The sequence below is a fragment of the Schistocerca cancellata genome, chromosome 4, assembly GCF_023864275.1.
Source record: "Schistocerca cancellata isolate TAMUIC-IGC-003103 chromosome 4, iqSchCanc2.1, whole genome shotgun sequence".
Classification (NCBI taxonomy): domain Eukaryota; kingdom Metazoa; phylum Arthropoda; class Insecta; order Orthoptera; family Acrididae; genus Schistocerca; species Schistocerca cancellata.
The window spans coordinates 549,721,356-549,735,438 of record NC_064629.1 but is presented as its reverse complement, the minus strand read 5'-3'; the positions used below and the strand labels follow the sequence as shown (position 1 = coordinate 549,735,438).

General features: G+C 38.5%; 1 protein-coding gene across 2 annotated transcripts in view; it reads right to left on the bottom strand.

Moving 5' to 3' along the window:
- Positions 1–5,177: 5,177 nt before the first annotated feature.
- The window catches only part of LOC126183382 (pyruvate dehydrogenase E1 component subunit beta, mitochondrial), a 97,030-nt gene continuing 88,124 nt past the window's right edge, over positions 5,178–14,083 (bottom strand). For both annotated transcript variants that reach the window (XR_007536727.1, XM_049925314.1), the window contains one exon: positions 5,178–5,697. The gene's annotated coding sequence lies outside the window, so the exon portion shown is untranslated. The remainder of the gene's footprint in view (positions 5,698–14,083) is intronic.

Genomic DNA, 14,083 nt, shown 5'->3' with positions numbered 1-14,083 from the left:
CAGCATTAGTGGCAGAACAACTGAGAGAAACTTTGGAATACATTTCACATAAATTTTCTCAGCATGTTATAGTCTTAGGTGGAGATTTCAATTTACCAGATATAGACTGGGACACTCAGATGTTTAGGACGGGTGGTAGGGACAGAGCATCGAGTGACATCATACTGAGTGCACTAATCGAGAATTACCTCAAGCAATTAAACAGAGAACCGACTCATGGAGATAACATCTTGGACCTAATGATAATAAACAGACCCGAACTTTTCGACTCTGTAAGTGCAGAACAGGGAATCAGTGATCATAAGGCCGTTGCAGCGTCTCTGAATATGGAAGTTAATAGAATATAAAAAAAGGGAGGAAGGTTTATCTGTTTAGCAAGAGTAATAAAAGGCAGATTTCAGACTACCTAACAGATCAAAACGAAAATTTCTGTTCCGACACTGACAATGTTGAGTGTTTATGGAAAAAGTTCAAGGCAATCGTAAAATGCGTTTTAGACAGATACGTGCCGAGTCAAACTGTGAGGGACGGGAAAAACCCACCGTGGTTCAACAACAAAGTTAGGAAACTACTGCGAAAGCAAAGAGAGCTTCACTCCAAGTTTAAACGCAGCCAAAACCTCTCAGACAAACAGAAGCTAAACGATGTCAAAGTTAGCGTAAGGAGGGCTATGCATGAAGCGTTCAGTGAATTCGAAAGTAAAATTCTATGTACCAACTTGACAGAAAATCCTAGGAAGTTCTGGTCTTGCGTTAAATCAGTAAGTGGCTCGAAACACCATATCCAGACACTCCGGAATGATGAAGGCATTGAAACAGAGGACGACACGCATAAAGCTGAAATACTAAACACCTTTTTCCAAAGCTGTTTCACAGAGGAAGACCGCACTGCAGTTCCTTCTCTAAATCCTCGCACAAACGAAAAGATGGCTGACATCGAAATAAGTGTCCAAGGAATAGAAAAGCAACTGGAATCACTCAACAGAGGAAGTCCACTGGACCTGACGGGATACCAATTCGATTCTACACAGAGTACGCGAAAGAACTTGCCCCCCCCTTCTAACAGCCGTGTACCGCAAGTCTCTAGAGGAACGGAAGGTTCCAAATGATTGGAAAAGATCATAGGTAGTCCCAGTCTTCAAGAAGGGTCGTCGAGCAGATGCGCAAAACTATAGACCTATATCTCTGACATTGATCTGTTGTAGAATTTTGGAACATGTTTTTTGCTCGAGTATCATGTCGTTTTTGGAAACCCAGAATCTACTCTGTAGGAATCAACATGGATTCCGGAAACAGCGATCGTGTGAGACCCAACTCGCTTTATTTATTCATGAGACCCAGAAAATATTAGATACAGGCTCCCAGGTAGATGCTATTTTCCTTGACTTCCGGAAGGCGTTCGATACAGTTCTGCACTGTCGCCTGATAAACAAAGTAAGAGCCTACGGAATATCAGACCAGCTGTGTGGCTGGATTGAAGAGTTTTTAGCAAACAGAACACAGCATGTTGCTATCAATGGAGAGACGTCTACAGACGTTAAAGTAACCTCTGGCGTGCCACAGGGGAGTGTTATGGGACCATTGCTTTTCACAATATATATAAATGACCTAGTAGATAGTGTCGGAAGTTCCATGCGGCTTTTCGCGGATGATGCTGTAGTATACAGAGAAGTTGCAGCATTAGAAAATTGTAGCGAAATGCAGGAAGATCTGCAGCGGATAGGCACTTGGTGCAGGGAGTGGCAACTGACCCTTAACATAGACAAATGTAATGTATTGCGAATACATAGAAAGAAGGATCCTTTATTGTATGATTATATGATAGTGGAACAAATACTGGTAGCAGTTACTTCTGTAAAATATCTGGGAGTATGCGTGTGGAACGATTTGAAGTGGAATGATCATATAAAATTAACTGTTGGTAAGGCGGGTACCAGGTTGAGATTCATTGGGAGAGTCCTTAGAAAATGTAGTCCATCAACAAAGGAGGTGGCTTACAAAACACTCGTTCGACCTATACTTGAGTATTGCTCATCAGTGTGGGATCCGTACCAGATCGGGTTGACGGGGGAGATAGAGAAGATCCAAAGAAGAGCGGCGCATTTCGTCACAGGGTTATTTGGTAACCGTGATAGCGTTACGGAGATGTTTAACAAACTCAAGTGGCAGACTCTGCAAGAGAAAAGCTCTGCATCGCGGTGTAGCTTGCTTGCCAGGTTTCGAGAGGGTGCGTTTCTGGATGAGGTATCGAATATATTGCTTCCCCCTACTTATACCTCCCGAGGAGATCACGAATGTAAAATCAGAGAGATTAGAGCGCGCACGGAGGTTTTCAGACAGTCGTTCTACCCACGAACCATACGCGACTGGAACAGGAAAGGGAGGTAATGACAGTGGCACGTAAAGTGCCCTCCGCCACACACTGTTGGGTGGCTTGCGGAGTATAAATGTAGATGTAGATATGTGCATGAAATACAACAGGCTCTAGATACCGGCTCCCAGGTTGATTCCACATTCCTCGACTTTCGAAAGGCGTTCAACTCCGTTCCGCACTATTGCTTGCTCCAAAAAGTGCACGTTTACAGTCTATCTGATGATATATGCAGTTGGATAGAAAGTTTTCTAACAGACAGAGAGCAGTATGTCATCCTGAATGGGGAAACGTCAACAGAAACAGGCATAACATCAGGTGTGCCCCAGGGCAGCGTAATAGGTCCGCTGCTTTTTACGATTTACATAAACGATCTAGTTGATGGTATTGACAGCGGCATTAGACTGTTTGCCGATGATGCTGTAGTCCACAGGAAAGTAGTATCACACGAAAGTTGTAAACAAATCAATGAGGATTTGCAAAAAATAAATGCTTGGCGTAATGGCTGGCAGTTATCTCTCAGTATTAGTAAGTGTAACCTACAGCATATAACAAAAGCGACAATCCCCATTAACGAAGGAGTACAAAATAAATGCCCTGTCTTTGGAAGTGGTAACATCTGTCAAGTATCTGGGTCTGACTAGTTGAAATGATCTCAAATGGAACAATCATATTACACAAGTAACGGGTAAGGCAAACTCTAGATTGCTGTTTATTGGTAGAATCGTGAAGCGATGCAGTCCTTCAACAAAGGAAATTGCTTACAATACTTTAGTTTGTCCAGTCTTAGAGTATTGTTCATGTGTATGGGACCCTCACCAGTTGTGTCTGATTCAAGAGATTGAGAAGGTCCAAAGAAGATTGGCAAGATCCATTACTGGTACATTTAGCCATCGCAAGAGCGTTACAAATCTCATAGAAAGTTTGAAGTGGGACACACTTGCAGACAGATGACGCGCTAAATGGAAGAGGCTGCTCACTAAATTCCAAAATCCAATCTTCACTGAGGATATGAAGCATATATTATTACCCCCAACTTTCATATTGCGCAATGTTCACCATTCAAAGATAAGGGAAATTAGAGCTCGTACTGAGGCATTCATTCAGTCATTTTTCCTTCGCATGATCCACGAGTGGAACAGAGAGAGAGAGAGAGAGAGAGAGAGAGAGAGAGAGAGAGAGAGGGGGGGGGGGGGGAATGACTTTGGTGCGCGAATAGCGCCCTCTGCCACACACCACTTGGTGGCTAGTGGGATATATATGATGTAGAAATAGTGATTTTTTTTATCTAAACACTAATTTTCTCAACTTTTTCCTGGTTTCTGCATTATTCAACTGTAAACAGGTCTAGACTTTTTTACCCTTCAGTACTATCTAACTGCTTGTGGGCTACCTGCAATACAATGAGCTCCTGCACTTTCCACACTAAAACACAAGATTCAAGACCTTGTGGGTTTTATAATTTACTTCAGCATTAAAATAATGTACACTAAATACTGAACACTGAATGTCCACAAAATATGTCACGTGTATTCATCTCAGTGAACTCTGACCGTCTCCACAAAAAGTTCAGTTGGTCCCACTAATTTCAAAGTGCTGCTATGTACTAGTTGTAACACACGAAGCAAGGAAGAGCAGCTGACATACCAGCTAAAAGAAGATATTTTGAAAACTGTCTGATCTTAAAACTAAGTTTGGCACAATATGATTGAATCTAATCATACTTAGATTAATTTATGAGATTTAACTTACTTTTATTGTGTGCTATTGTTTGGTACAAGAGAATATTTACGATAAGCTAAGTCACTGTTGCTTGCACTTTTACTGGCAATGAGCTGCAGCCAAACAGTTCATTTCTCTCCATTGATACCACCCCCCCCCCCCCCCCCCTCCCCTTCCGACCAACCTTTATTACACCGCAAATGTTACAAAACACAAGTGTGTTTCAGCTTAGTGAATATTTCTGAATGCAACACATAAGAACTCACGATTTCTGCTCCACTCAGTTGAGAGACTGCTGCTAAATGACAAGAGATTTAAATTCTCAAACTTTGATGGGATAAATATACTAAAAAGCAAAACTATAATATACATACTACAAATATGTAGATCCAATATTACACAAAGGGAGAAACGTTTATCTTGTGCTGTTACAGCAATAATATATAAATTAAATACAAAAGGGTATTGCTTAGTGTTCATTTATTACTGTCTGAAGGTGCCTCACACCTTGCCAAACTACTGAAGAAGCAATTTGTGAATCTGTCACATCAGAGGAAACTTTTCTTAAAGCAACAGAACAGCTTATGCTTGTTTGCATCAAGTTGTCTATTTATGTAGTTATATAAGACAGTATATGCACCAGGACGAACTTGCATATTGATTTACTTTTACATGCATGCGCTACTTCTGCTCCCCCACCCCCCACCCCCCCTCTCCGGGAGAGAGGGGGAGGGAAAGAGATTCATTTTACTTACACTCTACATGCTACTAGTGATGGGTCACAATAAACTGAGTTATTCGTCAATGGTGAAATGAAGCACATTTCTTTTTCACACAGTGGTACTGCCTCTTTTGAGTAATAACCAATGCATAAAATTCTCTCCAGCATGTATTAAAAAGGATGAAGTTGTTATGAGTGGAGCTGGTTTGCATGCTTCAAATGAAAATTTTTTAAACTTTGTCATCTGTGCTGGCACACTGAGAATGGAATGGTATTTCTTTTAAGATTGTAAGCACTATAGTATTTTTGTTTGGTAAGGTTTTCATTTAATACACAACCTATATCCCACACAACTACACCATGATATAGTCCAGTTTTATGTATTTATTGATGAGCAAAAAACACTTTTGAATCTCATCAGTAGCCAGTGAAGATTCAAAATAATATCATAAAATTTATCTCTAATGATACCTATTCTCACCAACTACTATGCATGTCTTTCCATCCAGAACATTACAATTTTCAAGCCGCACCTGAACTCGCAGTGACAGTACACGAACACGTGTAACTCTAGTTCTGCAGCTGTTTTGTTCATCCGAGTAATAAAAAAAAATACACAGGAATCATGTGAAAAATTGGTCTACATAATATCAAGCAACATAATATCAAGCATTCATTTGCTGCCTATGAGGTAGACTTAATTTAAGCGACATAACAAATTCCTCTGTAATTGCAGCCACACTGTGAGAATCACTTCACATTTACAACAAACAAATGAGACAACAAACAACAAAATTTTTAACAAACTATATTACAAATGTTCATCATTTCACACGGAATTCAATAATTTATGCACGTCACACTGCTTATGTCCCCAGCTTCACCTAAAAAAGAGAGAAAAAAATTGTAAGTACTTGTTACAAAAACACAACAAATCATGGTTTCATAAGCACATTTTCTATGGCAGATAGATCCAATACAGTAGTAGCTACAGTGAAACTGTTTGAAGAAATCTGATCCTCACACAGAAATCAATGATAACTGGCTGCACAGATAAATTACACTGTAAATAATAGCATGACATACATATACAAGTAGGGACAGTTAAGCAAAACAACAGGAAGGGAAATTTACTTAATATTTTGACAAAGCATGCTTTACAAATTTTTGGGCAGATAAAACTGTGTGGCTTCACCAATTCTCAACCAAACACAGACCTCTGGCCACGCTTCTGATAAAGCTGTTGCCATAAACCACATTTCACATAACAGTCAATACAAATATTTAACAAATAAGGAAATAACCAGTCTCAGTGTTCTGTCATGTTCCCAGAAATAGATTTGCGTAGCATCACACACACCGTGTGTTGCAATTGCATTATATATTGTTATTTACATGTTCGTAACACTAAAGTGTCATATTTGAAGGTTTTCATTTTTGAATTTGTGCACAACAAAAATATGATGTTTGACTGGTGCACCAAACCAGAGATCTCCCACACTGGATCATTTTTGGTAAAAATGGTTGTGCAAAAGTGTTGGGAAATGTGATGTCCACTTAAAAGGGCTTGTTGACAGATTTATTGTAAGGGGGAAAAAGAATTTTCAGTGATTAAACTGGTGAGCCCAAAAAAACGTGATGAGAAAAACGTGATGAGGCAAATCCGTCAAGCAAATGTGAAAAAAATTAAAAAGACAGATACTTGCACCTTCGAACTATGCTGCCAACTATTATGGCGACAGATTACTGCAAGTCTATGTTCACAGTTCAAGGTACTTTCTTTCAACCTGACAATGACGACAGTCTCTGTCAAAGGTGACATGTCAAAATATTGTATGTAAACCTCAAATGGCATGTCTCTGCAGTGTGCATATTCTGAAGGAATACAAATAAATCCTTTCCAAATTTGGTAGAAAATCAACTTTCCATGCCAGCAAGAAAAATGGGCTTCGTCAAAAACTGATGACCAACAATTTTCTGCTTTTGCACTGAAGGCAGTTTTGGTCGCATGTTGCAATGCAGATTCTGAACAGCTATTTCCACACTACAGTGTTGTGGTATCAGTCTCGGGGAGACCACAGCAGCCACTTGTGTAACTTTGCAGTCAGACAGCGCCAGCATGATGGTATAGCATTCTGCAATGCAATGGTCTACCAAACCGGTGGGCTGTGTTGCTACATGCTGTATTGTAAATCAAGTTTACACTGTTGGCTACATGACTGGAAACTAGATCCTACTAACACACCCAGACACCCAGCCATGGCAAGTATATGAGGTCTGTTAAAAAAATTCTGGAACATTCATAATTTCATGTTAATGGTGTGTTGGACTGAAATGTGGTTTGCATTCCTGCAAACACCTGTGCTTAATGTGTAACTGTTGAAAGTTTCATTGTTGTATGTCTGTTACTTATTGTTCAGTGCTGTAGGATAGAACATTGTGTTGCACAGTTTGCAAATTTCGAGATGGCGGTGTTAGAGCAGTAACATGTCTGCATTAAATGTTGCTTGAAACTCAAGAGAACCTTTACAGAGAGAGACAAAATGATGCAGGAAACCTATAGTGATGAGTGCTTAAGCCATACTTAGTGTTATGAATGGTTCATCACATTTTGCAAATGGCTTGAGGTTCAGTCTTCACAATGGGTCATGAAAGGTTTTCAAGACCAAGGAAAGCTCGTCAGGTCAGATCAAATGTCAAAGTCATGTTGATAGTTTTCTTTGACTTTGAAGGATTATGAATTTGTCTCACAGGGACAAACTGTTACTCAATGGTACTACCGGGAAATGTTGCGACACCTGTGAGAAAATATGAGAAGGAAACGGCTTGAAATGTGGTGAGACAATTCATGGCTCTTGCATACAATAATGCACCCACACATTCATTCCTGTTGGTCTGTGACTATTGCTATCACTGTGCTGCCTCATCCTCTGTACTCTCCAGACTTGGCCACTGCAGACATTTTATTATTACCAAAGTTGAAAACCCCATTGAAAGGATGAAGATTTGCAACAATAGACAAGATAAAAGAAAATTTGCAGACAGTGCTTCGCACAATCCAAAAAAGAGGCATACCAAGACTGCTTCCAGAAGTGGAAATGGCATTGGGAGCAGAGTATCAATTGTGGAGGAGAGCATTTTGAAGGAGAACATTCATAATAAGTAAAAATTAGATGTAGAATAATTTTGTGGACAAAGCTCTGGAATTTTTTGAACAGACCTCACGTACGTGCTGCTGCCACCACCCACCGGCCAATTCTAACAGTAAAGTTCATGCAGGGTATGGTGCCAGATGTGCAGTGACTAATTTTCATCCAAGGCACTGAGTCAATTCATTCGTTTGTTCAGAAGGGAAGGCTGACACCATTTACCTGCTTTCAACTGGTTGGTGACGTGCTGCGATGAAAGAATGAAGGCACCTGCCCTGAATCTTTCTCGAACAGTTTCACAGACACTACTGGGTAAAAAAATTTGCATTACTTATAGCATTATATATCAGCTTCATGATGATGTGCTCTTCACTTCATAAATGGTCATGGTTAGTGGAGTTTTTGCATTTAAGTAAGACACTGCGAGAATTTTGAAAATGTTTGCAATGGAAAATACACATCTTTATGATTTTGCATTTGGTGCATATTACATAATATGTTGCTGCATATGAAATTCAACTAACATACTGAAGTTTTCTTTTGACTTGGGTGGAGGTCTCTATCTGCCATGAATCTCAAGAAAATCTATCTGATGTAGCACGCTCATTTGCAATCACGTGCGCCAGCAATAAAGACAGAATGAAATATCCACGACATTTCACATTTTTCATTAAAGATTTGAGATATCAAAGTGAGATTTTGGCAAATGATAGCACTTTAAAAGCGGAGTATTTTGCCATATGGTCATTATGCAACACTTCATTATCTACTGTGCTATTCCACTAACTACAGACTTTTTTGATGAAAAGATGTAATTTTTAAGGACCATCAATAACTGGTGAAAAGAGAGATGCTGTGGGTTTTGGAACAACATAAGTTAAGATATTTCATGTGTATTTTTGTACTGAGGATGTGCTTTTTCATAAGCTATTGATCTTACTTTTCCTCAGTTCCTCACTTAATAAACAGCTATTTCAGAATTATCTTGCAACTGTGTCTCCACAACATTTAATGAGCTGACATTGCATCACCTCCACTGTGTTTTGGCAAAAGAAGCAAATTTTAAGACAAAAGTCAGGTGAAAATAAATTGCTGCTTTTGCTGCATTTTCAGTGGCATTCTTTTTAATATTTACAAAATAAATAAATAAAATAAAAATATAAATAAATAAAAAAAATTAGCATAGGCTTCAGTTTAGAAGGACACTTCCCCTCCAGTGCTTGGTATTTCCCCTACAGCACCACCTGCCTGCCTGCAACCCTACCAGTATTGCTCTCTCCATGTGTGCCCTGCCAATTGCACATCTGCCACCCACATTATTTTGCATGCACTCTAACTTCATTCGAATGGCACTGTGAAACAGTGAATAATAAATAATGTTTTGTTGAGTCAGTGTTCTTGATTGGATTTGGTACTGGAAGTATCAACCCCACAGCCTCCTGCATACACAATTCTAGGGGCAGAAGTGGCCATCCAACAACAGTGGTGTCAGTGTAACAGTTGACATGGGCAAACGAACCATTGTGTAAATGCTGTCTACACGATTACTAAAGGTCGATATTAGCAGCTCATTTACAATGGCTGTGATATCGCTAATTATCTAGAACGTTCTGGAAGCCAGTTACATGCCAATGGTCGGGAAATCCTAGATGGGCTGCATGTGCTTCTGAGGCATCGGAGTGAGTCAGTCGGTGGTTAGTGGTTGAGGACGACAGTCAGGCTGCAGCCCAGAAATGTGGACAGAAGTTAATTTTGAAATACGAGGGGCAGTGTGGTAAAGGGAAGTATCTAAATAGTGTTCATGACTGAATATTCATGGAAAGAAATTTTGTGAAGCAAATGTGTATAATTGCAAGTTCTGAGCTGTCTGAAGATCATGGAGTGATGTGCGTGTGGCAGCCATTAGAAGTACATGGCAGTTGTGTTGAAATTTGGAAGAATTCTTGAACAATTTTGGGTGAAATAACTAAACTGCTGAAAAATGTGTACTGTGAAATAGTTGGGTAAAGGGGAGGTGGGGCAGGGGGGAGAGGGGGGGGGGTGAAGGAGGTGACTAACATGACTAAGCAGATTGAGTGTTGGATTGAGACTGATGAGTGAACACAAACTTGTTGCAAGTGGGAAACAAAATGGTATTTGAGTGAGTTATTTCAAAACACTTATTCATTAAGTATAGTTTCCCTATACACAAAAAAATGCAGTGCAAAGGTTGGTTGAGGCCAGTGGTTGGCAAACCATGGCTGATGAGCCACACGCAGCTCTTTGGCGACTTCAATGTGGCTCTTTGACGAATCATCTCCGACTACAGTTCCTGCCAAACTTTACGACCATGATGAGGTTCAAACTGATGTTATAGATGTGCTTATGCAGAGTGTTGGTTACTTTTGCACTGCAGTGATTTTAAGTGTCTCTTTGACAGAAGATTATCAAAGAGTGTAGTGGTAGGAGCCAGACGGGTCAGAGAAAAAGAGTGTGATTGACGAAAATATCTACACAATGTATTAAACTTCTTGTATCTTCCAACTAGCTGTGAATCTAACAGGTATATCTGCTATCAATTTAGTAAGCTATATAACTTTTTGAGTTTTTAGTTTTGTTTTTGAATACGACTCATATTTTAGGTGCTACATGTAGGTAAAATGTCACATGATTCGAATTAGAATTACCCACTGGACCCTGTTTTTATTTTTTTTTTTTAATTTATTTTTAACTACTGCAGTATCAAAGATATGCATCCTCAGGAGTAGTACATAAAATTTACTTCTTATCTCTTGACACTGACTGCTCTGGGATCATTTTGTGAGTCTTTTGGATATATTAAAATTATTTAATGTTTTTAATTGAGGAAAGGCTTCTAAGATGTTCCAGAAAGCTAGCTCCCTTTTACGGTATTCAAATTTATCCAAGCACAATGATCACTTTTTTCATAAAAATCTCTTATACTTAGTAAACACAAAAGATGACAGTCTCCCATGTAACAACTTTTTGTCAAAGATTCATGCAGCCACTGTCTTCCCTACTACAGAGCATGATATAAAACTCTCCAGCTGCGCATTAACAATGCATGTGTTTGCAAGCTGGATAATATATCTTGACAAGCAAAACAAAATTATAATGACACTCTACCTGTCGTGTGCAACTAGTGTAAGATTGCGGTGAGTCAGTTACTACGTGGTAGGGAGTTCAGTGGTCAGCACTCCACATTTTATATTCACGTGCCAAGTACCAGTAAGCCAGGGACCAAATAGTGTCACTGAATGCTTGAACACATACCATATTCCAATTGATAAAATTTTTTCAGCTGCAACAGACTGGGCAAAAAGTATGACAGGATTGAGAAAGGGATTTGCTTCTCTTTTCACGGAAAAAATTAGCCAAAATGTACTTGTTGATTGTTGCATCAGTCATCAAGAAGCACTCTGTGCCCGCACATTCCCTGAAGAAACTGAAAGTGTGATGGACCTAGGCATTAAGATGGTCTACACAATAATGGCTAAAACTCTTTATCATCGGCAATTTAAGGAATGTTTGATTAAAATGGAGAGTGAATATGCTGATCTTCTACTTTATAACGAGGTACATTGGCTTACAAGAGGATACATTCTACAGCTTTTCACTTCCTTCTTATCAGAAATTAAAGCATTTCTCCTACAAAAGGGAAATGAATATCCTGAATTAATATAAGGGCATTGGATCCAAAAACTCTGTTTTTTGGTAGACGTTACAGCCCATCTACATGAGCTGAATTGTAAACTACAAGGGAATGGAAAAACAGCCTTTTCAATGTTAGAAGACATAACTTTATTTGAAAATATATTGTTTCTTTTGGCACAAGATTTGGAGAGAGGAATGTTAATTCATTTCCCAAGTCTGCTGAAATATTGGCAGGAAAATAACTTGCTAACTGACATTTCCTTTTACACAAGAATAATTTTAAACATGAGAAAAGCTTTCCTGCAGAGGTTTCAGGAGTTCAGGAACAGCAAAGTGTCATTAGCCACTCAGTGCTAAAACAACAAAACAAAATTCCCCCCATTGATATTGAAACTGTCACTTTTGAAATGCAATTGCTACAGCTAAAAAACGAGGAATTATGGAGCTCCAAATCTGAGCTGCTTAATGCTGTTTTGGAACAATTAGAGAGAAAAAAAATAGCGACCTTAGTTCACAGCACAAACGGTCTGGTTCAAAAGACCCAGAGAAGGCAGACATGGTAATTTCTAACACCTATTCCAGACTCACTGCATCAGTTAGAAGCAACTAGCATTTGTTGTTCTCTCATTTTTCAGTTCCACATATACATGTCAACAACCTTTTTCAAGCACGAACCTCATAAAAAGTAAACTGAGAAATAGCCTTATTGACAAGACTCTGGAATCCTTCCTGAAGTAAACTATAAACTTCCTGTAAACTATAGTGAACACTATAACCAGAAATAGATAGGGGAGAGTTTATAAGTGGCATAATCTCTCAGTAGAAAGCTCTACAGTTATGACAATGATTTCTTTTGAGAAACTTTCAGTGTTTGGCTGCGCAGTTATTGCTCTTTAATTTATTAAATTTAACTTTTTTTTTTTTTTTCAAATAATTTAAGTAAGCATGATGAGTGATGCATATTTCACAAACAAAGCGGACCATGTCAAAATTTCCACAGAAATGAAAGGCCACTGTTTGCGTGAAATATGCATTGCCATATATTTTCTATTGCATTTTATTTGACAATAAATAGCATCATTAATTGTGATCTCTATATTTATTTGCTGTTAGTACTATTAGCGGACTCCTAAAAGCATGGTTTTAGAAAATAAGTGTGGCTCTAAGAAAATTTTTTAATCACTTACTACTGGAATTTTGCTCTTTTTGACAAATGAACAAACAAACAAAGCGGACCATGTCAAAATTTCCACAGAAATGAAAGGCCACTGTTTGCGTGAAATATGCATTGTCATATATTTTCTATTGCATTTTATTTGACAATAAATAGCATCATCATTAATTGTGATCTCTATATTTATTTGCTGTTAGTACTATTAGCGGACTCCTAAAAGCATGGTTTTAGAAAAAAAGTGTGGCTCTAAGAAAATTTTTTAATCACTTACTACTGGAATTTTGCTCTTTTTGACAAATGACATTGCTGACCACTGGTTTAGGCCCACAGTTCGATTTAATAACTGCCTGTGTAACTGATGTAATGAACCCCGTTCACTCGTCTGATTGCTGTAAACTATAGTGAACACTATAATAAGAAATAGATAAGGGAGGGTTTATAGTGGCATAATCTCTCAGTAGAAAGCTCTACAGTTATGACAATGATTTCTTTTGAGAAACTTTCAGTGTTTGGCTGCACAGTTATTGTTCTTTAATTTACTAAATTTAACTTTTTTTTCAAATAATTTAAGTAAGCATGATGAGTGATGTCAATAAATATTATGTGATACCAATAAATATGACATGTGATATCAATAAGTACAAGCTAACAGTCTACATCCATGTCCATACTATGTAAACCACTGCAAAGTGCATGGTAGAGGGTGCATCCCATTGTACAAGTTATTAGGGTTTCTTCTTGTTCCATTCATATGAACAGTGAGGCAAGAATGTAATTATTCTAATCTAGTCCTCAGGTCCCACACACTTGAGGAATATTCAAGAATGGGTTGCACGAGTAATTTGGAAGCAATCTCCTCTTCCCCAGTATTCTACCAATAAACCGAAGTCTACCACCTGCTTTACCCACAACTGAGCCTATTTCGTCATTCAATTTCATATCCCTACAAAGTGTAGTATGACTTGGGCCTTTTCTAACTGAGACTCATTGATATTATAGTCATACGATACTACGTTTCTTTCATTTTGTGAAGGGAACAACTTTACATTTATGGACATTTGAAGCAAGTTGCCAATCTTTGCACCACTTTGAAATCTTATCAAGATCTGATTGAATATTTAGCAACTTCTTTCAGACTACTACATTATAGGTAACTGCATCATCTGAAAAAAGACTGAGGTTAGTATTAATAATGTCAAGGTCATTATTGTTTTTGTTTTGTTGCAGCATGCATAAACAACTAGGGTCATACGCGCCCATGTCAGGAACATAGAACACAAAGACAACAAAGGA